Source organism: Protopterus annectens, chromosome 7.part0, assembly GCF_019279795.1.
Source record: "Protopterus annectens isolate FY-2018-M chromosome 7.part0, PAN1.0, whole genome shotgun sequence".
NCBI classification, from domain to species: domain Eukaryota; kingdom Metazoa; phylum Chordata; order Ceratodontiformes; family Protopteridae; genus Protopterus; species Protopterus annectens.
Window position 1 is genome coordinate 1314270166 of NC_056739.1, and position 25589 is coordinate 1314295754.

Sequence of the window (25589 nt, forward strand, 5' to 3'; positions counted from 1 at the left end):
TATATGTTCCATCCTTCCTGGATAATGATATAATGTAATGTTTCTATCCCTCTCAGCACTTTCACTTTTTTATGGCTGCAGCCAAGAGGTATAGATCATGTTTAAATTAATAATGTCAAAACAAAGCTACATTTAAGCTGTTGAAATATATATATATAATTATTCTATCTCTTTCCCCAGGTCATAGAAAGTAAGACGCACTTCTCTTTAAATTGCACTCTGTAAAGCTACACTTGCTGTAGTTTCAGCTGCTGACTGTACAGAGAGAATCTCTGGTTGGACGTGTGCCACCCTTTACTTTATCAATAATTTATCCTTTAACCAAAAGAAAGTAAAAGCAATTTCTGTCCAGCTCCTGTGTAAATTCTGTCAAACCACTTGCTCTAATTTTAGCTGCTGACTACACAAAGGGAATTGCTTGATGGTCCTGACCCCCCTCCCCCTTTTTGACTTTACCAGCAATTCAATCTTTAATGGAAAAAATGTAAAAGCAATTTCTGGCTACCCCTGGGTATGTCTGTTAAGGCATGTGTTCTCCTGTTCAAATGTATTGCTGAAACACTATTCCAACTGTTAAAATAAGGTAGTAAAAACTCAAAGCTTCCTTACACCTCATCTTGGTAGGGAGCAGTTTAATTGCTCATACTGTTTACCCAGGGAGACATGCTGCGTTTACTCAAGTCCCTGCAAGGGGACTCTTGTCTCATTAGCTTGTTTTATCAGAGCTCACCTTGCACACTTGTTTCTGATCTTGAAGGTGAACACCAATAGCTTTAGCAGTTAAGGAGGTTTTGTTTTAGTTAGTTTTTCTCCCTTTTTTTGTCTGACCCTTACTGTGCTTTAGTATCTATATCCCCTGCATCCTCTTGGGCAACTTCAAAGAGTGACTCCTGCCAGGGAAGGGGTGTATCAAGCTGCATTCAGTGTTATTCACTGCTGTAAGCTTTCTCTGTGGTCCTTCCTGTTAACCCCAAGGGATTCTTCTATACTACCCCTTTGCTTGTTAATCAATGTTATTTTAACATCTACACCACCTTATGTGTTACAACACTATCTTGTGTCACTCTGTCTGTTTCTCGGTTCCTGCTAGGTCATAGAATGTAAGGCAACTATTACTTTAAATTGCACTCTGCAGATCTGTAAGGAGATTTTTTTTTTTTTTGACATAAAGGTTAATGTGTTTGTCATACAGGCAGAAGCTACAGGGTTTGATTCTCAGAAAGGGAAATTTGCTAGGCTTAAAATGGTCCATAAGGGCAGCTAGCTTAGTACTTACCTGTGGACCTATATATTATAACATTATATTTTCCACCTAAATATTATAGCATTATATTTTTTTAACATGTTAATCTACCTTTTTTAAGTAGCACATGCAACTGACCTTTTGTCTTGTGAATGAATCTTTCTCTATTTTTCTGTTTTCTATGAATGCACATAATCATCCTTATTTCTGTGAATTATATCTGATCGTTAGGTCAGTTTATATTTTATAGTGGTTTTAGGGTACTAACTAGTTTCTGCCGAGTACTGCAATATGCAGTACTATCCATAATGTTTTGGCTAATGCATTGTTTTTAACTAGCTAGTTCTTGTGTTCAGTTAGGTAATGATAGCAACCAGATTTTCTAAAAGCCATATGGCCTTTTTTAGTGTTTATTACATCTTAAACCTAATGCAGAGAGTACTTCTTGATATCATTTAAAATTACAAATATTTCAAATACTGCATCAAGATCTAAGCTTTTTCCGAATGTAAAGTGTTATTTTCACTGAGAGGAATGTGCTAACCTTTTTACATTCTATAACACAATTAAATTGCTTCTGCTCTCTTTTCTTCCTCTATCTTATGTCTTTCTCCCTTCCCAAACTAATACATACATAACACTTTCTTTCATTAATTTATCTCTCTAACCCTCTTGCAGGCACTTGCTCTATTTTTACCTGCTGACTGGACAGAGGGAATTCATAGTTCTCTCTGTCATGTTTACTTTACCAGTAATTCAAACTTTAAACAAAGGTAAAAGCAATTTCTGGACACTTTGTAGTAAAGTCTGTTAAACCACTTGGTCTAATTTTACCTGCTGACTGCACAGAGGGAATACCTGGTTGGTCCTGACTCCCCTTACTGTAGCAGTAATTCACCCTTTAACGGAAAGAAAGTAAAGACAATTCCTGGCCACTCCTGGACAAGTCTGTCAAAGTATGTGTTCTCCTGTTCAAATGTATTGCTGAAACACTATTCTATGTGTTAAAATAAGGCAGTTAAGACTCAAGGTGTCTCTATCCCTCATCTTACCAGAGTGCAGTTTAACAGCTCATCCTTCTTACCTAGAGAAACAGGCCACATTTAGTCAAGTATCTGCAAGGGGACTCAGCATCATTAACTTGTTTAGTGTGCAAGGTGAGATACTGATTAGTTTCTTGAAGGTGAATACCCTTAGCTACAACAATTAAAGGGGCTCCATTTTGATTAGTTATTTTCCCTTTTTGGACTGACCACTGCTGTACATGCGTAGTCTGACCTCTGTATCCCCCCCCCCCCGCATTCAGTATGCGTACCTTCAAAGATTGATTCCAGCTAGGGGGTGGTGTGTCTTACTTCACTCCCCTGCCATCCCCAATTCCCCAGCCACCTCCTAGGCTCTCCCATTTATACATCACTGTCACCACCCTCCTCCCACCCACTGCTAATCACTCACTTAAGGTACATGGAGCTTCAATAAACCTACAGCCACCCCCACCTTAATGTGATATATTCCCACATTAAACTTTGATCCAGTTGATCCCAATCCACTAACAAACAGCACATTATTTTCAACATCTTCATCTTCCCCTATACACTACCTGGTGACCCATCACCATGGACTCCTGCTACTTGTTTTCAGAACCCTCTTTCTACCGCTATTCTCCACAATACTTCTTCACCTCAACATTTTACTCCTTTCTTTAACCCACTGCATTATAGCATCAGTAATCCCATCTCTTTTCCCCATCCCTTAATCATCTCTTCACTAGCCTTCAGAAAAGATTCACAGTCACTCATTTGAACCCCATGACCTACTCCACTCTTTTACACACTCCATCCTCCATCTACTGCTCAAACATAACTCGAGCTTCACACTTCCTTTACCTCATCTCCTCTAAAACTACCAAACCCTGACACACCCCCCTCAGACTAAAATCCTCTATAAATTCACCCCAGTCCTGCTCATGCTTTTTCTCTGAGCCAACGCTGAATCCAATCCAGGTTCCTCCCACCACAAAACACCTATGACTTGTCTAGACACCTCCACCCTCTCCTGTGGATTAATTAATGACCAAATCACCTCTAATAAACTTGAACAGAAAAACAATTTCCTTACAACCCACTCACCCAATATCATGTCAATTACTGAAACATGGCTCAAATAAAATAACTCTAATTTTTAGCCTCTACTTCCATTTTACAAATACCTCCAAGACATGAGGCCTGGCAATAGACAAAGTAGGGGCAACATCATTCTTCAATATATATATATATATATATATATATATATATATATATATATATATATATATATATATTATCTATATATATATAGTTTCACTTTAAAATCTCGAAATACTAAAATATCAAATTTTATTATTTCTAGACTATAAAGTCGAAAGTGTAGTTATGCGAAACTGCATAATATCGAATGCAGAAATGTTGAATCCACCCTTGTGTTGTCGCATTCGTGATGTGCGGTGTGGTTTGTGGATTTAGCTGGGGATTCAGGTAAGTGGTGTTCTTGTAAGGGTATTGGGTAGGGATTTTAGTATGTGTGATTTTGTGCTGTGGTGAGTTTTGTGTGTTTTTGTGTTTAGTGTGACCTCAGAGTTAGTATATATAAGTAGCGGGGGTGCAGGGGGGCTTGCCCCCTGCTTATAGGTATGCTAGGTGTGTTTGTTTGTTACGTTGCTTTTGTGTTTGTTGTTTGTTATAGTGTCATTAGGCAGGTGTATGTGTGCTTGTTTGTGTGGTGGTGTGTGTATGTGAATGATCGCAATTTTGAATTTCATGGTTTTGAGTGTCGTTTTATTGGGCTTTTGGCTTTATAGTCTCGAGATACTAAAATCTGGTATTTTAGTATTTTGAGATTATAAAGTGAATCCATACACACACACACACACACACACACATATATATATATATATATATATATCTATCTATATATATATATATATATATATATATATATATATATATATATATATGGGATCCAGACACATGCTCGACTAGCATATGTCTGAATCACAAAACATGGAACACACATGCACGAAAGTGCTTAACATCGAAAAGCACTTCCATGTATGTGTGCCTGTTTCGTAGATCGGACTACAGTGCGGGTAAGGGAAAATTCCCTTTTCCCTTCTGTAGTGTGATCTCGGAGTGAGAATAATAAAGTAGGGGGGTGTGGGGGTGTAGGGGGGCAAAGCCCCCATGCAGAAACGTAGATTTTTTTTTTTGAACTACACATACACGGAAGCGCTTTTTGATGTTAAGCGTTTTCGTGTATGTGTGTTCGATGTTTTGTGATTCGGACATATGCTAGTCGAGCATGTGTCCTAGACCCATATATATATATATATATATATATATATATATATATATATATATATATATATGTGTGTATATATATGTATATATATATTTACACATATATATATATATATATATATATATATATATATATATATATATATATATCTATATGGAAACACTTCACATGATCGAATGACTGAAATTGCGAATTTCATATGGTCGAGACCATATGATCGAGATTTCAGTAAATCGAATATGTGTTGTGTTCAAAAATAAGAGTTTAATTACCTTAATATGTTACGTGCACACAGAGGCAAGTATTGTTGTATGCTCTGTGTGTACGTAATGTTTTATTTGTTTTGCGCTGTTGACAGGAAATGAGAACTCTCCCGTTTTGCGCTTCCGCATACAGCGCAAGATGGGAGATTTCCCATCTCCCCACTGTAGCGCAATCTTGGAGTTGGTATATTTAAGTAGGGGGGGTGTGGGGGGGTGCAGGGAGACAAAGCCCCCCTGCAAAAGCGAGGTTTGTGTTTTTCTTTTATTTGTTGGTTTTGCTTCAGAAGTTCGAGTTTCTGAAACTCGATCTTTTAGTTTTGGTTATTTGCCGTTCGAGATTTTGGTAATTCGAGCTTCTGAAGTGAATCCATATATATATATATATATATATATATATATATATATATATATACATATATATTAAAAAATCTTAATCCAGCTATCATTGCTCAAGTAAATGTCTCCTCAGATGCAGAATCCAACTAATCCTTCTAAAACTTCCCTCCTACAAGAAGTGTCATTTTCCAATAAGAGTCTCTTACCTTTTTCTTCCTCTCTGTCTTAACCAATTTAAATCCCTTAGTCTTACTGTCACCTCAACTGCCCATAACTATAACAACATTGTTATTCTAGGTGATTTTATCGTAAACTACCTAGGTCCCTTGAAAAATTAACTTGCCAGATTCCTAGCTAATATCAACTTTATGCAGTTAGTAAATTATGCTACCTCTCCAAACCTCTAAGCAAACAAGCACTCCCTCCTGGATCTGCTCACCATTAACAACCCTCTCATTTTTTTTAGTATATCTGTTCTTTCACCTCGTTTCAGAGACCACACCCCAATAACCTTTTATAATATCCATCAGTCACCAACCCCCACCTCCAAATTAGTTAGTCTCAGACACAGATCCACCATGAGTACAGAAAACCTCAAAAACACCTAGCAACTTTTGACTGGTCTTTCATTACCATGTTACACAACCCCAACTCAGCTGCCACAGCTCTTACACACACCCTCTTCAACTGTGAGACAAATTCTTCCCTTTCACAGAGTACCTTTTCAAATACAATAAAACCTACTGGTTAACAACTGAACTTAAAGCACTGCTCAAACTTAGGGACAATGTATGGTCTTCATGACTAAACACTTCTGTCAGTAAGTAATTCTCATAGGCTGAAAATCTACAGATCACACCTTCTCCCCTATCACCATCCAAACCTATCAAATCTAACTCTCAAGCTCTGACTTTATCAAAAGATTCATCCACCTCCCTAGTATTGCAGCTTATACCTCTACCCCAACTCACCCAGCTCCCACTTTTTATTCCTTTCTTCTATTTTAATAAAATTACTCAGAAAGACCTTGACCCTCTACTAGAAAACATACCCCAGGATGCACCCCATGGTTGTAAACAGCCTATTCCCCTGGTTTATCCCACTATACAAAGACTTCCTTACCACACCTTTTCTTTATATATATATATATATATATATATATATATATATATATATATATGTGTGTGTGTGTGTGTGTGTGTGTGTCTGTGTGTGTGTATATATATATATATATATATATATATATATATATAAAACATCTGCTTAACCCAAAACACAGTGCCAGACATATGGAAAATTGTTCTTCTTATCCATCTTCCCAACCAGCTTCATCCAGAAAATGCCTCCCACTTCTGCCTTATCTCTATCCTTCTTATACTTGGGAAAATACTTGAAAAAATAATCTACAACCAAATATCCGTATACATCTAACAGCACTACCTCCTCACTCTTAAACAGCACAGATTCTGAGGTGGCCAGAGTACAATGTCAGCACTGTGGTCACTTACAGAGGAGATCCTTCGCAACATGGATAAAGGAGACCTTCCAGGAGCTCTCTTCATTGACTTTTCCAAAATGTTTGATCTTACTGACCACGTTTGCTCCTTCACTCCTTCCAAGAAGTTGGTTAGCCCCAGCACTATCACCTTGTTCCAACATTTGTGTAACAAATACGTATTACAGAGTCAGAATAGCTTCATCCACCACCTCAAGCACCCCTTACCATGACGAAAGCCCTAAGGAGTAAACAGTATCAAGTTAACAAGGACTTTATGTGACAGGGAGAGTGAAAGCCATCAAGCCTAGATATGAAAATAGATGATGTAATTATACTGTAACTGCTGATACATTTATGGGGTTTAAGGAAGGTTGCATTTGATTATTCAGTGAAGGAGCTAAAATCTCCAGCAATATTGATACCTTCTTCCATGACTCTGAGTAACATATTAAACGTGGTCTTTTTTTAGGATCTCATGTCACTGTGCAAGTAAAGGCACAGGATGGGCTCATAGGTACTTATCCAGGCTTTTGATCTGTGATGACCTTTAAAAGTCTAGCCCTGCATTCTCATTACATTTTTAGCCCTTGCAGTTTAAGTACAAATAACTCAGAGCCAGGCAGAACTTTTACATGTTACTCCAATTCATAAGGGACAAGGGTGCTAAACCTGGGGTGAATTTGTGGTTTTCCATCCATACATCTAGATTACGTTTTAATAGAATAAGGGAAATACTTTGTTTTATGTGAAGATGAAGAAGATTTCAAAAAAGTGGTATTCTATGTGTACATACCTATCCCACTAGCATGTTCTATTTATTTTGCAGACATTATAAACTCTTGAACGTTTTTCTTCCACCGTTGAGCTGTCAGATGGCATACATTTATTGAGATTATAGGGTCTGTTGACACTGTATGCCAGGCAGAGATCACCTTCAGGAGCTTGTATGATCTTAAAATGTCAGACAAGACCTTGTGATAGACAGTGCATTTTTTATTATTTAGGCCCTTGGTTTTCTTGGTGAAAAAGCACTACAGTCATTCAAGTTGTGTTAAGTATTTGTACAGGTACATACCACAGGGGGCATTATACTCAATCAGCCTAGTAAGTGTGGAATATAGTGGAATGATCACATCCCTGGACCTAGACTTCATTGTCTTACTAATGAGCTGTGCAATGAAAAAAGACTTTACAATAATGGGCATATGGTGATCAAAGGACAGTTTGTTCACATAGGTTCCCAGGACCATAACTACTAGATCAGTTTTCAGGGGTATGCTGCCGATTTCATAGTCTCCAACTGCAGAAAAGGTCAAAGAGAACAGATTATTGTAGTTTGGGCACATGTGCAGAAAAACAGAAGTCAATCTGGTGAAGGTGATTTGGGGCAGGCAGGAAGAAGGCAAGAGGAAATGAGGGCATCCAGCAAAGAGGTGAATGGATTATATGAGAGAAGACCTGTGACAGTCAAGCATGAGTGTTGAAGAAGGCAGGAGAATGACACTGAACAGAAAGAGTTGGTGACAGCTGACATAACACCCAAACCCCATGTAAAAATGGGGAAAAGGGGGTGATGATGATGATGTTGATTTGATAGTTATAGGGGATATCATGCTTGCTGAAGGAGACTGTTATACATTTTTTTGTCATTTAGTTTTAGTTCATGGTTGTGATGACACCTATTTATTTGTAAAAGGCCTTCTTTGAGGATCTTGCTGTCCTCTGGAGAGTTTATGATTGTACCAAGTTTACAATCGTATGCAAACTTGGTCAACCATAAACCTTCAGCACTAGCTTTGACCTCAAAGAAGTAAAGGTCACAGAGGAGTGGCCCAAGTACTGAGCCCTCATGTACAGCAATAGTTACAGAACTTTTGGAAGAGGTAGAGCTCCCTACCATAATTTCCTGGGTTTTATTTGTGAGAAAGCTTTTCCTCAAATGTTTTATATAGGAATTAACACTTACCTGGGAGAGTTTATCAACAATCCCTGAGTGTGGTATGATGTTGAACAACTTTACAAGGTCCAGATATGCACAGTGTATCAGTTTTTCTCTCATCCATTGTTTCAGTAACCTTCTCAAAGACGTTGACTAGGTTAACTTATTACAGTCTAGTGAAGCCACCAGATGCAGTTACATCCTACTGATGAAACTAGATATTTAATATAACTTTGTTCATATTTACATTAATAATTTCAAAACCATGCTATAGATAAACTATTGAAAATTTTCTTCTTAAAGCTTACATGATGGGTAATCCAGCTGCACTGATATTTGATCTTTGTCTAGTGCTGATTAAGAGATATGAATAGTTGTACATATAGTATTGATTTACATTATCATAATTTTCATTTTTTAAAGAATACAACAACAAAGTAACAGAGACAGAACTACTTAGCCTTATATGAAAGCTCACAAAATCGTGTTGACAGCATATGCATAGCTCTAGTATTTACTGAGATGTTTTGAGTTATTTACAAAATATTACACAATTAATATTTACTGTGTTTTTTACGATATATAAAATCCAGTTTAAGACTTAGAATCTGATAAACACTACCACTATAATGATTTTTTGGGCTGAACAGTTTATAATTTACATTACAGATGAGGCTGATCTGACTTATGGGATTATAATTACCTGGGTGCATTGATACCGCAACCTTTTAGCAGGAGGATGCCTGTTGCTGTCTTCCATTCAACCAGCACAAAGTCTATTTGGAGGCTGATATTGGGTAGCCTCCGTAGGGGGTTTGACAGGTCCTGTTTCAGGCTAGCCAATAGTTAGCCTTGCATGTTATCTGCCCCCATAGAAACAGTTTTCTTGGCCTTTAAAAGTGATTTGAGAACTTTTTCTTAACAGAGTTAAAGGGGGTATAGATGCAAGTATGTGACATAGGAATGTAGGAGGGAGAGAGTGCCCCATGGCTTCATGCTGGGCTCACTGCATTTTGGAACATACTTCTCAGAAGTCAAGGGTAATGTTCAAGGCCTGTGACTCACCAAGTACACAGAAGACTGTAAATTGGGAGCTATTATATATTTCCCCCAAGACAACATCATCTTGTAAATGGGTTTAATACAGACAAATGATTTGTGCCAAAGCCATGGCCTAAAACTCAATGCTGAAAAATGCATTATAGTGTTTTTGGGAAACTGTCAACCCAAGTTAATTACTCCATCAATAAAATGCCCCTAAGAATCAACCAAGTAGTAAGGGATCTGGGAACATATGTAGACAGTGATCTGGCCTTTGACCAACATATAGGTGAGGGTATGGCATCCAGATCCAGGGGAGTTATAGTGCTACTCTACTTCACCCTGATCAGACCTACATTAAATAAAATGTCCCCTTTAGCAATATTTAACCACACATTTGCAACAGTTGGAATGCCCACACAAGTTTCTTGCTAGAAGAATTCAGGGCATAAATACCTTGTCCTTCACTGATCACCTAAAGGCCCTGTCTCTGTATTTACTCTCCTATAGGCTACTGAGAGAGGATCTTTGCCTGGCTTGCAGGCCTTCCTCAGGCACATCCCTGATGGATCTGTTGCACATGTGCAAAACAATCAACACCAGAAACACCATACCCAGGGATCTGAACTTCAGTTGTGACGTAAACAGAACATGCTGGAGAGACGTATATCTGTCTCACAGAACCAACACACAGTGGAATAGACTCCCCATCCAAGTAAAACAGAGTTCACCTCTGACCATATTTAAATGAAACCTTCCCAATTTGATGGGAAATTGTAAATTTACCCCTGGTCTGGTCCCTGTGTGCCTTATGGACAGATGACATCAACAAGAAAAGTGTTATCTAACACCTCCAATAAAAGTCCTTAGTTAACTCCCTAATAACATGCCTCCCCATATAGATAGATGTCCATGATGCTCTGGACCCAAATGGTTTGGGGTCCAAGGATAGGCCTGTAAGGGCCCTAGTTGTAGTTATCCTCATAACAATCTATAAACCTATGAGAGGGGCGGAGGTTAGAGCTAAATGTATCTGCTAGTCGACTATGTCCTCGCATTTACCATTAGCTCTGTGCAGTTCTGCACATTGTTTCTGAAGTTTCTGCCATTGTTAAAGAAGACTTTATCATTGCCATTGGCCTAGGTGGCTGTTTTTCTTATCTCATCTAACTTTGGTTGATTTGACAAACAGAAGCTAAGTTTCCCAAGAGTATTTTTGACATCTTGAGAGTTGCATCTATTGTTACATGCAATTATTTTTTTTTCATTTACTTTAGATCCTGTTTATATTTAGTTTCTACTACAGCAGTTTATTTTTTTAAATTTGGCATTGCATATACTTTAGAGAGAAACACATGCTTCTAAGTAGCTACTCACTTGGGCATATAATGTGGTGGCAAAAGGATCCCACATACTCAGTATGGTCATCATATTGGGGGGGGGGTGTTGAATTTAGCCAGGTCATCACTCTATTTCACTAGATTAGCTTTTGCATAATTTCATTTGAAAATGCATCTGGCTTCAGTTTTATGATGAATGTGACTGATTTATGGTCCAATTTGATTAGGGACAATGTCACAACTGGTTAGGAATAGAGCTGTCTCATGTTGGTGAGGACCAAGTCCAGGATTTTGTATCCCTTAGTTGGGTTCATACTATCTAACAACAATGCATATGTTACACAAGAATCTCTCTACTGTGGTTAGGGATGCATTTTTCTCTAAACATAGTTTGCAAATCAAAAGACAAGAAGTTCTGTAATAACTTTCTTTCTGGTTTTGCTGGTAGAATAGGAAGACAAAGCTTTTGTGTGATACCGCTTTTGGGACAACTTTGATGGTTTATCTTTAGCATTTTGGGGCTATTTTTAAAGCTGGAAAAGTCTTTATCATTTAATTGGACTATTTGATCAAATAGTAGTCAAATATAAGCTATGTATTTAAGGATTAATCAAACCTCACAAACATTGTGTTGATATTCTTACATATGCATTCAATAAAAAAATGTATGGTCAGCAACAGATTCCTCACAGAGTCAAATTACACTGCTGTAAGACATACTTATGATTTACATATTCTTGTCAGTAAATTCTAAACCAAACTGCCATGGTTTGAGAACTCTTTTGACTGCTGTCAAAACAGATGTCAAATTGCATTATTTTTAAGGTTTTGTAGCAGCTGTTGAATGCCACTGTTTGACAGCTCCTTTGACAGCTTTCAATAACAGCTGTCAGACCAGAAGAAAATTGGCCAAAGTCAATATTACCAAACAGCACATACGAGGTTATTTTTTATTTTTTGGGGTTTTTTTTACTGTCACTTCTCAATTGCTATAAAATGCAATGAAAAAATGTAGCAACTTCACAGCAACCCACTTCACCTTCTCCATATCAGATCTCCAGTCAAAGAAACACTGGACTGGCAAAGGATTTATCAACACAGAACAAATTCTTAACAATAATTCTGTGTGAAAAATGCAAAGCACAATACCAGAAAGCTCCAGGTAAAACACAAAAGGATTACAATGACAAATGCGGTCAATTATCAAATAATGCATTCAAAATTATTTTAAAAACATGACTGTTACTTTTCAATTGTTCATAAAGTGCAATAGAAAATTGAAACTCTGTTTGGATTCCCACACTAGTAGGAGAAGAAAAATTCAGGTAATTCAAAACCGTGGTTACTTAGAGGTATATTATTATTCCTCATCAACCTCTCTCTGTCTCTTATATCTAAAAATCTCAAAAACGACACTGAAATAGATGTGTTACCAACATTTTATTGCTAGACCACATAGCATACTAAACAAAATCTGGAAGTTCACACCCAGTAGATGAATGTACTATAATCACTAATTACAACTTCATTTCCTGACCACTCACCTAAAGAGTACAACATACTGCAGGAATGAATTAATTCAGTCTAAATGCATCAATAACAATCATAAATAACTTACATTCAGTTTGTAGACCTGGCAGCATTTGTTCACCCCATGAGATTTGCATTACAGACCACTCCCTCTTGTTCTAGTACACAGCAGGGGATTCCCAGGTGAGTGTCCATCACTGCTTACTTCTGCTATCAATAAATATAGCTATCTTAGGAAAAGGGGAAATAACTTTTATGAGTGTTAACTGCCCAAACAGGCTCTACCAACCTACTCTTAAAACAGGAAGGGTGGGAGAATACAATCAAAACACCTGCATAAGAGAGACTGAAAAAACACTACCTTCTGCTACCCCCCCCCCCAAAAATAAATAAATAAATAAATAAATAAATAAAAATAAAAACACCCTCCCTCACATCCTACTTCCTGTTTAATCTCCACTGCCCTCACCGTTGCCTCCCCTCATGACAATACTCAATAGACCAGGTGGGAGTTCCTGAGCAAAACCATCTGCCTGGCAAATATTTTTTTGTTCATGAGCTGACACTAAAATAAATGAGTGACCAACATTTTATTATCAGACTACATAACATAGTAAACACAATATGGAAATGCAAAGTCATTTGATGAATGCATCGATTAGAACTTCACCAAAAACTGGCAGTGTTTCTAGACTGCAGTGTTAACCCAGGGAATAAAACATAACCCAGAAATTATTTCAGGCTAAATGCATCATTAACAATCATAAATAAACTACATTAATTTTGTAAACCTGGCAACATTTTTAAACTGCTCATCCCACGAGAGTTGCATTATTCCATCTCACACTGGAACACATCGACAAATTCACAAGAATGGGTCCATCACTGCTCACTCCTGTTTACAATCCTTATAGCTACCTTAGGATAAGAGGAAAAACAACCTTGAGCATAAACTGCCCACCAGGCTGCCATCCAGTAGCCTGACCCCCTTTTCCTCCATCTAAATTTCCACCATAATCTGACCTGTATCATCCTCAGTCACTTCCTTCAAAAACAAGGACATTGTACATTAAAGAGATTCAAGCTTATATCACTAAGATGGATATTGTCTTGCCTAAAAAAAAATTATGCTCCTATCAGTAGAGTCCCATTGCTCCAGTGTTAGCTAACTAAGGAAAGATGCTGCTCCTACCACCCTATGGTTGATAAAATGCCTTGTCAATTCCACAGCTGAATTACTAATTGCCTCTGTTAAATTAAGGCTCAGAACAATTGCCAGGCAAACCACAAACAACCCTGAAAATATCTACTGCACAAGTAAATCCTTAATAATCATGATAGCGTCTTCCTTTTTGGAATTGAACCCAAATCATCACTCCCTAGATGACACAAAATAACATTAAAACAAGAAGGTACATATGCAAAGCTGGTAACAGCTGCCTCCAAAACATACCTTTGATAACATTCCAAACCACAACCCATGTGGATGTAGTGAGACTTAAAAAACTTCCACCAGGTCTGATTAAAGCTCTCTGGGCAACCTAGAAGATAATAAAGTGACAGATAATAGATGTGTTCCTTGCCCTTCAAGACAAGCACAAACATCACAATTATTATTACAACCACTCAACCTTCACCCTAAATAAAACTTACATGTTCCTGAAGCTCATCTACCATTCCTCTTAATAAACTCAAAATACTTATCATCACTAGCCATGTCAGAAGTCTTCCCTAACTGAATAGAATGTAAAGAATATTTTTCCAGACAATACCATGACAAAACAAAGCTCTTTTCAACACCAAATTAAATTGCTTGGACAATACCATTCTGCTATCCACAAAGCTAAAGCCAGGGGACTGGGTGAGAACCCACCTATCCTCTTCAAGGAACTAAACCTCTAAACTGGGCATAACAATTGCTCATCACTCTTCACTAAAATAACTTGCTAACCTACTTCAACTTGGTCTGTTTTACACTTCTCAAGACAAACCAAAACCACCTCATAAGTTAAACAAATAACCGACCCACAACTTCACTAATCCTGAAAACACTGTGATACAGACATACCACCTGTGTCACCTATAACACACACAACATCTCAGTAACAAATAATAAATGCAAACAAACGAATACCACTTTTCAATAGGTGTTTGCCAATGAGCATCCTACCATCCAATGAAGCACATTTACTTGTCTGTACCCCTTTCAACATTCTATCAGTTGTCCAATGCTGCTAAATGGCACCATCATTGTTCTCCTGGAAAACACTTTCCCCATCTAAGCACAACATACTTCTAAAACCAGACAAGGTGACTACTTCCTACCCTGAAAAGGCAATCCACCCCAAATTATCTAAAGGATGATGGCGCTGCCTTATGAGACCACTTGATGGATTTAAACCAAGACTGCTAAATCAACCAATTTAGCTATAGCTTCTCAATCTCTCAAATCTCCTCAAGGAAGCTCCAATGCCTCTGGGACCAATGGCCAAACCCTGCAAAACTGGAATCAGGATACACTATTGGCTATCATATTTAGTCTCCCAGGAACATGTTTTGCAGAAAAATAGACTAATTCCGAGAGAATGTGACACTAACTTGCTGACCAACAATGGAACCCTCTCACTCCTTGCTGACATATTAGGCAAGTCTTGTACCATCATCTCATTATCTAAATGAAAAACTACCTTCTTATTGCACAACCACCACGCCACACAGCCATTGCTACCCAAACTGACATAAATTCTAAAAAAGTGATGTCCAACAAACTCAAGGGCCATCTAAGAAAAACATGTTCCTTTAACATAAGGCCGGATTGCAAATTCCCCAGCTGCATCTGTATAGATCTGTAAGTCATCTGACAAGACACAGTCATCCTGCCAGATGGATACCATGTTGAAACTCACTAAAAACTTATTCAAATCAACAAATCCTCCCTGACCATCTTTGGTACCCCAGCTCTTTGGCATTTCTTTCTTCTACCCATTAACAGGTTCACTAACAATCTGGTAAGTGCACCATACCTCCCAACCATACCAAATTCCTCAGTTTTTACTGGTTTTGAGGACCAAATAATGAGGTGCCATGAATTTATGAGTGTCCCCCTTAATTCCCAAATTTCCTGGCTTTCTTTTTGAATGTTTTTCGGCCTTTTCTTTTGCTGACATCATCACATGCAGAGGCATGTGTAATGATGTCAGCTTCATGACCAGCCTGCCAGCCTGCATGTGGCATTTTGGCTGAGGGTTGAGTCAGAGACTCGGAGTGGTTTGTTTATGTTTATACTAGAATCGCATGTGTACACTTCATACACACTTGAATGAGTCATGTCTCACACGCTGTCTGCAGCAGCCAGCAGCTCAGTCAGCTTTCCGAATCCGGAATCAGATCCAGGCAATTAAGTAAAGTCTTAGAGTCTGTCAGAGTGATAAACACAGGCACATACAGTATTTTTTTTGTTTTAAATTCCATTCCAGGCTGAAGCTCAGCTAATATTTTATTTAGTTTAGATTATTAGAACTTAGGCAGGCAGGAAGCAACCCTGTCTCTGTCCTAAGGCAGCAGAGCAGTCTCGGTCGGACCTGGTGATGTGCGGCGGTGAATAGCCAGTCAACAGTCAGGTTGGTCATCAACTCATTAAGAAGTATATTTCTACTACTACTTCTTCCCTCGGGTCATCCTCCACCTCCAGCAAGTAAATAAAAATAGACATAAAGAAAATACATGTTTGGAGTCATAGACTCATGGCATATAGAAGTTTTATTCTTCTCTTTGAGGTTGAAGTTTAAACATTACGGCACTGTTTCATAACTGTACTATTCATACATACTATTTTTTATGGTTTAACAAGTATTTCTACAGCAGGCATAATAATATATGGTTACCCAATGCAGGTGTGTGATTATGCAATAAATTATAGTAGACATACTGAAATGTGAGGCTATTTGTATTTTGTATTATAAATTTTCATAAAATAACATGTACGTGGCAGTGGCACATAGGTATGCATGCAACTATTCCTCAAAAGGTTATCTGCTAACACTCAGTTCCAGTGCATATCTGTCAAAGCTAGAGCTTTTAAGTTGTTACTAGAGCAACCATTTGTAAAGCTTACTTGACTTATTCATCTCAAAAGGGACTGGGTATTGGGTTCGTCCGTGATTCAGGCATTATTTTCTGGCATTTGTGGTGCTAGGGACTATGTAGTTTGACGATCCATAGTAGAAACCAATGAAGGAACAAAGACCCAAAATCAGGGACAGATTTTAAATATTGCCCTTATAAACTTAAGAAGTTGCTAGAGTAAAATGATGTGCATCAGCATACATTTTCTGAAGGATTGGAAGTCTGAAACTGAAATGAATGTCATTAATTAGTGACTTCAATCCACAGTAATGTGTCAGAAAAATACATGTTTTATGTGGAACAGACCAAAAATAAGAGGCAAAAGTCTGAACATTCTGCAAAAGTTTGGACAGTTGAGAGCTATATTTCAGATTTTTGTTTACATGTATATTTTATATGCATTACTTATGCTTTGTGATATAAACCATTTTCTGTAGCAAAGGTTTTAATTTCAATTATAAAAAGAAACAACTAAGAAAAGCTTATATGGCAACACACAGCTGCTGATACTGATCCTTCTGCAAAGCATTATGGTAATCAGATGAAGCCTATCTAGTATAGCTGTGCCTCCGCATTACCATAGCACTATATAGGTATCCATGAAGTCTAACAATTAAAGAATAAGTGATTGTCAACAGTGACTGCATGCACTAGCAGTATGTTTAAATACTTATACTTATGAGATGTGTATTCCAGAAATTAAGGAAGACGTGCAGTGATGAAACATAAATGAAGACAGTAATTCTGTACTGCATATCAAATGTTGTTAGACAATCACTATTTGGGGAACAGGAGTCCCTACACAGGATCCAAAACAGAGTAATTGCTGGCATTTGTGAATGCAGATTTATTAATGAGCTGCATCTAAAGTGGTAACGTGGATTTAGTAGTGAAAACTACATTGCTGAAAATAAAGATGCTTTTATAACTACAGTTGTTTATGAAAGCTTAGATTTAAATTGCCTCCTTTTCTATGATCATTCAGGAAGTAAATTATGAGAAGTATTTATGGACTAGATGTAGGCTTTTACAGCAAATGCAGAATCAGTGCTTGTCATGCACACAACCACTGCTGTGACGCTCACTGGCAAACTATTAAACTATTTGGAAAACTATTATGTTTATAATAAAATCACTACTTTGCTTTTCCTTTCCCGTAGCAGTCCAGACACTTTGGTGTTTTAAAACTTTAGGTTTATTTATTACTGAAATGTTATAAGTCTGACTTAGCTTTTACAAGATTAAATTTTGACCTGGGTTCATTTGTTTTAATATCAGTATATCAGTAATACTGAAATATTAGGAGCATACCTTTATAAGATTAAATTCAGTTCCTTTTTGTATATATCAGAAATACTAAAAAAGTTGGTTTACAAGAGTGAACTCAACTATAGTTGGTTTGGTTTGTATATACCAGAAACATTGAAGGTTGTGAGTCTGCCTATATCTGCCTATAAAAGATTATATTTTGACTTTAACATACTTAACAGAATGGACACTCGTTCATTAAGATGGTAAAAATATTCTACTGTTAAGATGTCATTTTACACTGTGAGGGTGAACTCTAATTTTCTTGGCGCAGAAGTTAATTTTTAACTTATGGATGAAAAGTATGTGCTCTTATATTACAAGGTTGCCAGTAGAGAGTTGTATTAAAAACTTTAGATGAAAATGTTGAAAATCGGGGAGGTTCAGTAGAAGATCACACATCTGTAGTGCCTCCATGTTTCCCATTTGTCTGTGCCAGGGACCATGTGCTATTTCTTTTATTTAGTACTTTAATAAAACCTGGCTCTTCAAGACCTCATGGACATGAGTACACTGTTTGTTGACATAGGCAGTTATACTTTTCCAGTAATATTAATGAAGTGAAATGTTTAACTTTGTATTGCCTTTCATGGAGACAGTGGTCCCTCCCCATTAAGGTTGCAAATTGCCAGTGAGTCATAGTATGTGGTTAGTGTTTTAGAAATAATGTCAGTGTTTTAAATATCTGTTCTTTGGTTTGCACTTAAAAGTTGGTATCCCACAATTCCGTTGGAGTGGGTGGGGTTACATAATTAGGTATGCAAACTTTATGTTAATCAGCATACAGAATTGTACCTATTTTTCATGGGCTTTGTCCAGATTTATGATGTTTCCATGTTGAGAGGTATGGAGTGCACTGCCTGAGCCCACTGCTCAGCCAGCAAAGTTCAACCAGCCCAGTAACTCACGTACCTCTTTTACTCTCACTTTTGCCTTAATCAGGACGCCACAAATCTTTTCCTACAAATTAATCAACTTATCCTCTGAAAGACATATCTACCACTAAAGTTAAGAATGATAAAACTTACCCCACACCTTCCTGTTTTCTTCTTGACAATAGAATCCCCAAAAATCACACAAACATACAAATCACGGTGCACTTTCAATTACTTCTCCCTTTTCTTCTCCTGTCAACATAAAATCTTCCAGGTAATGTACTGCCTTTGACTGCACAGTTTTCTACTCTCAGATCCAATGTAAAGCTGAGCTAGAATTCTGAAAAGTAACAAAAGCTACTGAGCAATCCAAGGTCATAGCTTTGTCAAAATAAAAACTACCCTGCGGACTCAACCCTAGCACTAACCAATCATCATTTCTAATGGGCAACAGGTGAAAAGCTAATTCAATGTGCCAGCTTTACCAACCATAGGCCGTGGAAGGAATACATCACTCCTACTGCACCTCCACCTCCCTATTCTCAATGTAATCAGCACGTAATTATCCCTTTGGATAAATAAATAGTGATAGACTAACTAATATTCCCCAGTCTGCTTCTTGGGTACCAACCATAGTGTTGAAATCCTGTACTCCTGGAATGGAGGAAAATCCAGTGGTCTTAAAACTCTTCCAGCCTGTACCTCTTTTGTAACAATTTCTAAACAAAGACTTCTGTACACATTTTGCACACCTGTTTTTATGGTTACTTCTTTACATTTTACTTATCTAAGATTATTACATTATCGCTCACCCTTCCAACCTAAGACTTGCCCACTAATCAATTATTCTGCAACATATTTGTTGGGTTACCCACTAAATAATATTCCAACAACTCAAATGTGATAAGTGGCATTGCCTTCTCCCTGAAAGGGGAATTGATCCCTCAAGTCTCTAAATATCCCCCTTCCCCTCAGTCTAGTCTCACATGCCACCTGTAACCTATTATCCTTCTACATGCACTAAATTCCCAGGCTTACCTACAACATCATTCAGACTAGACCTCTTCATGCCCCCTACTTTGTCATTCATTGTCCCCAACCCTGTGTCAATATGCCTGCATACCCAACACAGGGAACGATCCACCATACCAATAAGTTCATTTCTTGCTCTAGTATCCTGCTTTTTTATATCATGTTGTGTCTACTGCATCATATTGATTCCTCATGCATTTCCTTTAGCTATAAGTAGCCCACTCATTGACTATAGAGCCTTTTTGCCAAATTGTTAGTTAGCTGATGGTAGTTACTCTTCCTTTTGCCCATTTGTTTTCCTTTATGAGGACTAGTGTTTCTCCCCCTAGAGATGTGGATTGCCCTAAGCAGCCATGACACTCCCACAGCATACCCTGGGGACTGTTGATCTCAACACCTGTTGACCATCTGTTTAGTTAACCAATTTTTTGTTGCCTAAATAGATGCTGATGAACTATAGAGTTGACAATATTAAGTTGACCAATATATATGTCTCTTTTCATGTAGTCCAGGGAGGTACATCTCAGGTCATTCACACCAGCATGGACAATGACTGAGTCATATTTGTACTTGCCTTGGAGTGACCTGAGTGCTTGTGTTATGTGGCGGATGCTAGCGCCCGACAGGCAGCTCACCGTGACCTTTTCCTTGTTCAGCCTGGTGAGCGGGACGTCAGTGTGCCTGACGATAGAGCCACCTATTACAAGTGTATCAGCTGTGTTGTTTAGCCTTAAGGGCTGTGACTGTTCGGCACACTGGCTTTGTGAGCTATGTGTTGCATGAGTTTTGTTTTGGGGTAGCGGTTGCTTGGGTGTCTGCTTTGGAGGTCTCTGCTGCTTAGGCAGATTTTTATTTAGAGCCTCCGTGTATGTTTGTGTGTGTTTATGTGTTTGGTTTGCTGTCGTGGTAGGTCTATGTGAGATTGGAATTGTAGTGAGTGTGGTTTCCTTCTCCTCCTAACTGGTTTTGCCAGTACTGAGTTGAGAGAGCTTAGCCTCCAGTATGGCTATATGGTTGCATCTCTCACATGTGTTGGAATTTGTTGGGAGGAGGAGAGGGTTGTCTGTGTACATGAGGCAGTTGTAACATTGCCTCAAGATTCCGAGATTCACAAGCTGGACCGGAGAGGAGATTGACAACTGACCTTTGGACATGCTAGAATAGTATTGGGAATTCCTTTATAATTGAAAAAAAAGGGCCAATGGGGAATGAGGTACTCAAGGGGAGTTTGTGAGGGTGTAGTGCTTTTAGTATTTTAGTTCTGACTTATATAATTGCTTTAGTGAGCAAGTGCCAGGTAACTTAAATGCAATGTGTTTCAGGTAACTTAAATGCAAAAACGACAAACAGTAACTTTCTTTCAAGTGAAACAAGGAAATAAGTACAGTAAGCAATGCAGATATCACTAGGGATCCACAGAAGCGCTGAAAAGCTGCGTTTTAGGTGGAATTAGCGTTTCAGGGAAATAACAAGCAAACAAACAAGCAGCATACAAATAAAGCTAGATTCAGCAGGCCTGGATCTCATCTGTGCTACAGCAAACAAGGTGTACCAATTTCAGTAAGAAGCAGTTCAAATATGCAGGCACTATAAGCCTTTAACCAGAAATTCCCAGCTCAGAAGGGCAGAGTCCAGCCTCTCCTCCCACAAGAGTGCAGACCACAAACCTTCTTAATGTAAAATAACTGGCCTGAAGCCCAAGTGCTTAAACCAGAACTAATACACTTTTAGAATAACAGACACTGAGCCCTCAATCAGCAGTTCACAACTTAGAAGGATGTAAGCTACCTGTCCTGCCACCACAGTGCAGGCCACAAACCTTCCTAATGTAAAACAACTGGTCTGTATACTATATGTATACTATTATAGTTTAAAGGAGAAGAGAGATATTTTCAATATTTCCTCTTGTCTGACATTTTCAGATTTTTTTCTTTTTGGTTTGTCATCTCTTGCATTAAGAGTTCAATAGGAATCCTTTTTGCATACCTTGATGGGAATGGACCCCATTCCTAAGTCAAGGCAAAACTGAAGTTCATGAAATCAGTATTGCTTCAGTATTTGAGGAGGTTATATTTAGGTGGTTCTGATGTTTTCATAAATCCTGGATAGCACAGAATCCTTTCAGAGTACATTGCCAGCACACATTTCTATACTTCTAAACTCAGACTCAGTGATCTACATTTTATACCACTAATACCATGACTTTTATGTGATTATTAAAGGAGGTTTATTATTTTCTTTCAGGTAAAAGAGTTAAGTTTAAAATGAGCTTGTAAGCATTTATTTTTAATGCTTATTTTATTTTATTTTTTTTCCAGCAGAGACACTAACAAATTTTCTACCAGTATTTTAGAAGCAACATCATCCGAGGAATTTAGTGGTCTGTGTAACGGATCTTTTGCAGTGGTAACTGCAGCTTAATTCTGGTAAAAAATATTCTGTTCAGCCAGTCAAACTGAATCATTTAATGGCTATATTTAGTAACAGAAATCTTATCTGAGAAGCAAGAACAACCAATCCATTACATAGGAATCAAATAGCCATTGTGTAATTTATTATGAAACAAGGACTTGGTGTAAAACTAGAGTGGTAGTAAACTAGTCAGGCAGGGTGATTGCATTCCTTGTTAACTGAGGCTGTTAAGGCCTCTGCACCCTGGGTAAAACCTGGAAACAGTTTGCTTGTATGCATGATATTTTCACATGAAAATAATTATCCTTGACAAGTTTTCTTGAAAATAATTATCCTCTACAAGTTTTCTTTGGTTACTTTTAAGGAGCATTTTAAATGACACGATGCATTAAATTTAAATGGCTTCATTCTGTAGATGTGAACTAAATAAAGCATCAAAGTGAAGCATATCTATGTAAAAAAACAAGGAGTTCAATACGGGAGGTCAGATAAGGTATGGAACTGCATATAGTAGATAACGCCTGCAGTTAAATAAATATCTATCTATCAAGCTGAATGCATTCTGTGGCTATATGGCAGAAATATAGAACAGGATAAACAAGGCTACTGTCAACTCCTTCCCACCCAAAAAAGTATGAGAATTTCCCAGCGAAAATTAGCAGTCATTCAATTAGTCAGCTACTTAAGTAATCCTGGGAAAATGGTTATCCGTATGTACTATTGAAGGTACCAGCATTTAATATAGATAAAGACTTGGGTACTTTCTATGAATCTTCCATGATTACTCAGAGTTATCAACAAAATTAGCTGAAACACTGACAGTTTTCAGAACTCAGTGTCTTATTTTCTAAGAGGCTTTGGCATACCTGTCGTTGAGGTTCTTTCAGTATGGACTGGGGGAGGAGCTGGGGTGGCTGTAACCCAGAATAACTAGAGGTGTACCTGTATAGTCTTTGTCTTAGTATGGCTGACAGGTTCCACAGACAAAGAGAAACATTCCACATATGCATGAACACATGGGAATCAAGATGATAAAAAACAGAATTGCATTATGAGAAATCAAAAGTACAATGCATTAATTTTTTTCTTGGGTGACAAATTACAGAAGTAGGCAGAGGCTATTTTGCTATGCCATATTCAACTTAATACTGTAAAATCCTTAAAAATGAATTTCTATATGTATTTGCAGGTGTAATGATTGTATCTGTTTAGTCTTATGTTGTAGGGTATAAACAACGTGCATTACAGAGATAATTTCTCTTTTTTTTGGTAAAAAATGTATATCCAGTTGACCTTTGCTATGTATAAGGCTTCTATTGTTTTGAAGTGAAATTTTACTTGACAGATGTACAAATTACAGTTACTGTTCCATACTGGCATAGTCAAGTGTAGGAAAGATGGCAGTTCCATACTTTATCTGACCTCCCTATTTAAACACCTTAAAACAGGATGAATAAAGACATCCTACCACTTACTGTACAAACCTACCTTGTAATAGAAAATGTTATACTAAAGGGATCACAAATATGTTTTAATCTTAACAGTTAACGAGAATTTAGGTTGTCATGAGCTCAGGAAAGTACTTTTTGTCACTCATTTAAAAATCCAGCCCTTTTTATTATTATTTTTTTATGTATGTTTTAAAGGCTGCATTTTTAGGAGTTTGAGTAATATAGAGTAGCAGTCCGTTACTTAAACTAGCAAACTTTTTTCAGAAACTGGTGACTTTTTCTGCTAAAGTTTAAAATTAAATTTGACAAATGATAATTTAACCTGGAGACAGGAAATGGCAGAAAACGAATCACTATTTGTGTTCTGCATATCTAGATAGAATGTTAGTGGAAAAAAAAAGTTTTACAAAGATACGCTAGTACTACTTATCTCAAAACACATCGGCCATGCTTTCATTTTGGAGCTACGTGTTTATAGCCATCGTTTTATGTTAAAATAATACAGCATACATAACTTTTTTAATGAAGTAAGAAACTGTTAAGAAAAGGAAGGAAACTACTATTATCGAAAGTATTACACAAGTCCTGAAGGCGAATTTTCTTCCTCTGCATAATGAACTTAACCTTGGAGCAACCAGGCTATGTTTCTGACCACACAGCTTTTACAGAAAAATTTAATTTCTGCATCATGTAAGTGTTCTTTTAATTCACAAAACTGAAAGATGAGGTGATATGTAAATGGAAGGCATAGCAAGCTGGCCAAGGAACACAGGGATTCCATAATAAATCATCTAAAAGAACTGTGTGTGCATTTCGGCAGAAGGCTCTGATCTGAAGCCAGAATTTCCAAACATTCTAAGATCTCTTTTCGCTGGTTTGGAAAAATACTGCAGTTCTTAGAAGTGTTCAGCAGATGGCAGAGGCTTCCAAACAATTAATATGGGTTATAGCAGCTCTGAAGAAACACACACACACACACACACACACACACACACACACACACACACACACACACACATGTCTATCTTATGTATTTTGTAATTATATATTATATTCCAATGATATTTAAATTATCGTATGTCAGTATAGTATCCGTCTCTTATCTGACTTGGTAACTCAGTTGAGAGCAGATACACATACACACGCATTATGCATTTACCAGTAACAAACTCATTTAGTGATGTATATGTTTATATGTGTGTTTATGTGTGTGTCTGTATGTTTGTGTCTGTACATATACACACACAAACGTATATATATATATATATATATATATATATATATATATATATATATATATATATATATATAAAATATATGATATATATGTGTGTACATACTCACACAAGCACAGCTCACATACTATATGCATACACAAATAACTGCCCCATTTTGTTAATACAGAACTATTAATAACCTTATTCGGTCTGAATAAATGTAAATGTGTATGTATAATTGCAATATGCATCCCTCCAGGCAACAATCTAATAATAACTGAGGAAATACTATCGTAGAGAGAGTAATCTATATCCCATATGAAACCATTATTCTAAATGACCAAAACATAAACTTGGCAGCCTTAGACATTACGCTCTCCATATCCTCTATCAACCTATAAAATGTAATACTATTCATATATATCCCTGCTAAATACAACAAATCCACCAGTAAAGACTCAATCCTACACCAAACGCTAACAACATCAACATTACCCTACTAGAAGAACAACTATGAAAGTAAATACTGCTCCCTGACTAATATTTAAAACTAAATAGCTAATGAGACAAAGGAGCAAAGCTTAGCAAAATTAGCAAACAACCAACGGCACTGACCAAGATGGGTTTCAGGTCTTTAGGGAAC